We start from the raw sequence: 4,477 nt of genomic DNA on the forward strand, positions 1-4,477 counted from the left end.
AGTACAATTACGTGAGCGCCACCTTGTACTACCTGGTTGACTTAGTAATTTGCTCCACCCTTCCTCACATCTCGATAGGCGAAGGCACCCCGCATCTCTCTCATCCACTGTCCGCTATAAATCTATATGACAGAGGACAGCAGAAGTGGGGGTATATCAACCTATTTGTTTATCTGTCTCCCTATCATTAAAATACTCTCATCTAAATGCCAGATAACCTAGCTCTCTGCAATGCAATATAGCAACTGAGGCACTGTGCATAACCAATTAGACAGCAGAAGTACTCCTTTTGGTATTTTCACCATAAACCACACTCTCATTTGTCAGTTCATCGGTACTGCCACACTTCACTGGTTATGCCCAACCTCATTTGATCTTGGAAGCTAAGCAGTGAGAGGCCTGATCAGTACTTGGATGGGAGACCACCTTGGAATATCAAGTGCAGTATATATCCTGAGCTAAAACAAAAAGCAGAAGTAGTGGAGCAACCTATGACACATACCACCATCCCACCCTTTATCAGTCCTCAGATTTTTGGCATAGAATTTTGACCGCTCACACAGACTAACTCTGACCCTTTTATAATTTTCAGTAGAGATTGTTGAACTGTGAGTTCTATAAGCTCATCATTACACTTAAGTATCATTTACACCTAGAGGTTCTAACCTGAGTAGCACGCATAACAAGCACCAGGAGAGCAATCACCTTTAAGAACACAGTGTCAATAAACGATTGGAATGTTTTGATCTGCAGCTTGAACCCGGTAAATTGCCGATTTTTCTGGCTTCCTAAACGGTTCGAGCTGCGATGTGAAAGGGTCCCCTTCATTTTACCGTTTACAAAATACCGGTATTTTGAAACGGTAAAAAAGCAGGGTCCTACCCGTTTCAGACCCGTTTCATTGTGCAGTGTGAAAGGGTCTGAAACGGTATTTGCAAGCCCCAGAAGGTGATAGGCTGTCTCCTTGTGTGTCTCCATGTGTGATGTCACCAGGCAGAACCAGGAAGCTGGTTGTTAAACACAGGAGACACATGAGAGTGGCTTTAGAAGCGTTTTCAGTGCAAATACATTTTATAATGGCAACTTGGAGTGATGAAGAGGTAAGGGAGCTGCTAAGGATCAGAGGGCATGAGGAAATCTGCAGACAAATTACTGGGACAGTCAAGGATGCCCTCATATATAAAAACATAGCTAAAATGCTTGAAGCTGCTGGGTTCCAGCGTACAACAGGGCAAATTATTAATAAGTTGAAGGCCCTTAAGCGTAACTTTCATAAAATATATGATCATAACAGGAACAGGAGAGGAGCTGGCCGCATTGAGTGGCAGTACTACGAGCAGTGTTGCAGTATATTTGGCCACACAGCACTTGCCACTCCGGTGAGCTTGTCATCGAGCATCGCAGCTTTTGAATCAAGGAAGGTACCAGTGGCGGAAACAAGCCAGTCCTGTGCTGCGGAATCCATTCCAGATCCTGTGCCACTATCTCAGTCCCTACCATCGTCCTTGCTGTTACTTGATGAGGATGAGGACACACAATAGACGGAAGCCGTTGTCACTGAGGCAAACATCGTGCCTGATACAAGAACTGAAGGCATCACAACAACACCCAATGTGGCTGTGGAAGAAACGCAGGCTGGGCCCAGTCAGCGCAGGATTCCAGGAACGACGCCCTTACGTGGAAACCGTAAGTACAACACTCCAAAATACATAAATAATTAACATAACCTACTAACGAAAAACAACTACTAATGTATATTCAATAAAAGTCGGCTCCATTCCGACATGCAGTTGTCGGAATGGACCCGACAACCCTCTTCAAAAGAGCGTCCAAATCCCACTGTCGTATTTGGCGGCTCCCATGTCCTGCTGCTGCTGTCAGCGCTGCGGGTGTGCTGACAGCAGCGGCAGAGGGAGCTGTCAGCGGCGCCGGGGGCAGAGGGGAGTGGTGAGTGGCGCTAGGGGGGTGCGGGCTCCGGCGCGGGAGCTGAGGGGGGAAGTGTGATGCGCCGCTGGAGCTGAGGTGATATCTGTGCCACCGGGAGGGGGGGAGAGAGTAGAGGAGACGGAGCGTATGGCGGAGGAGCAGCGGCTGCAGCAGTGGAGGCTCACGGCAGCATACACCCGGCTCCAGCAAGCGGGACGTCTGCAGTGCTGGAGCCGGGTGGACGCTGCCGCTGAGTCCCTGCTCTCCCCGCTGCTCCCCTGTCTCCTTCTCTCACATCACATATCTGAATCCGACTTTTTTAATAGTCGGATTGAGATTGTTGGAAACGGGGCAATAACCTGTCGGGTTTGGCCCAGTTTGCGGCAATGTACGCTGATCGGCGGCTGAAGACGCCGATCAGCGTGCATTCCGACAAGTTGGGTTTCCCGACTTGTCTGAAAAAATAGGGCCGTAATGAATAGGTCGGAACCCCTTCCAACCTAAAACTGTCGAAAATTGCCATCTTTCCGACAAGACGGCAGCTTCCGACAGTTTTTCAGTATACCCCATTAAATTAAAAATCGGGCAGACTGTACGCAGTGTGTAGGTGGGAGGAGGCCACAAACACGTTTTCAAACTCTGCTGCTTTTGTAATGTATTCTTGAACAATAAGGTAATTTTTTTTGTATTTTTATCCACAGTATATAATGTACCCGCAAGGAGACGCCGTCCCAACAAAACGGAACAAGCATCTCGAATAATGACGACTGTCTTAGCAGAGAAACTTGAGCAGATGGACGCAGCCATGGCAGCTCGAGAGAATGCCCGCCTTGAGCGCTTCCTGCAGGCTCAGAAGGACATGAATAATACCCTGATGGCCCACATTACTATGGATACAAGGGAATGCATGAGGGAAATGCAGTCATTTCAAACGTCATTATTTGAAAATATTTTTGCCATGAGGGAACGTCCACACACAATGGCACCTCAGCAACCACCTACAAACATCCCTCAACACTATACACACTATGGCCCTGCATCCTACTATGACCAAACCCAACATCAACACACCCACCCTCAATTTACCCATCCGCCACAAACCTACCCTCAATATACTCAGCCTCCACAAACCCATCCTCAATATACCCAGCCTCCACAGACCCACCCTCAATATACCCAGCCTCCACAAACCCACCCTCAATATACCCAGCCTCCACAAACCCACCCTCAATATACCCAGCCTCCACAAACCCACCATCAACACACCCCACCTGAATCTGACCATCCCCCACATACACAATCACCTCCTGATATGGAGACAACTCCTGACTCTCCTGTTTACAGGATGTTACCATGAGAGGTTATTGTTTTTATTGTTTATTTTATTAAATATTTCATAATGCAAGTGTTTTGCAAACAATGTTGATGCAAACGTTTTTGAAACCAAGGTTTTATATTATAAAAATTTAAAAGGTCTATGACCGGTTCTTAAGCTTGTGTCCATGTCTATAATTTCAAATTGGGACAACACACAAACATTAACCATGTTTACTTGAACTGAACACACAAATGCCATGAAAAAACAACAAAGGGGAAAAATTTAAGACAATAATGAGGAAAGGTTGCCCATTAGATCAGCCCTCATCTGTTCTGCACTTCCAGAATGATCACCCATATATGTAGTGGATTCAGGTGCAGGGTGCTCAGCTGAGTCCTTAACGGCCCACTCTGGCAGAAATTCCTCCCTCTGAAATTCATAAAGGTTGTGAAGAATACAGCAAGCCGCATCAATGTTCGGCATGTTTGTAAGGTCCACATCATTGCGCTTCATAAGGCAGCGCCAACGTCCCTTTAAGCGTCCAAATGCGTCTTCCACAACCATTCTTGCAGAGCTCAGGGTGTGCGTGAAGGCAACTTGATTAGTTGTCAGCGTAACATGTTGGGTGTACCCCTTCATCAGCCATCTTCGTAAGGGGTATGCTGCATCACCGATTATGTGGACTTGAAATTCAACTCCATCCACAAATTTAGATTTCTAGTTTAAAAATAGAAAAACATTCAAATTAGCAAAGATCAATTGGTATATGCACATCATCACATGGATGGTTTTAAGGTTGCCGACTGTCGGGATCCCTGCACACAGTATACCGGCGTCGGAAGCCCAACAGCCGCCATACCAACAGATTTTCTCACTCGTGGTGGGCCACGACCCCCCCCGGAGGGAGAATAAATAGCGTGTCGCCTGTAGCGCGCCACTGTGCCCGCAAGGGGCTCATTTGCACTCGCCACGCTGTCGGTATTTCGGCGGGTGGGCTTCCGGCACCGAAATGCTGGATGCCAGGAGCCCAGCCGCCGGCATACCATACCACACAACATTACATTCCTGCTTCCGGGTCAATGGTCGTTGAATGACATTACATATCTCATGGGACTGTATCCTCTACTGACCAACTGACTAGGAACTACACATCCCACCATGCCCTACTACATTTCTGCTATTAGACAATGCTTTATATGGGCCACAGCATACTGACAAATGTATTACCAAACT

The 4,477-nt window shown here is 47.2% G+C and overlaps 1 pseudogene; it reads left to right on the plus strand.

The window, feature by feature from the left end:
* The first annotated feature begins 332 nt into the window (after positions 1 to 332).
* Positions 333 to 451, plus strand: LOC134930298 (5S ribosomal RNA; annotated as a pseudogene).
* Positions 452 to 4,477: the final 4,026 nt, after the last annotated feature.

The sequence above is a fragment of the Pseudophryne corroboree genome, chromosome 5 (assembly GCF_028390025.1).
Source record: "Pseudophryne corroboree isolate aPseCor3 chromosome 5, aPseCor3.hap2, whole genome shotgun sequence".
NCBI classification, from domain to species: Eukaryota; Metazoa; Chordata; class Amphibia; order Anura; family Myobatrachidae; genus Pseudophryne; species Pseudophryne corroboree.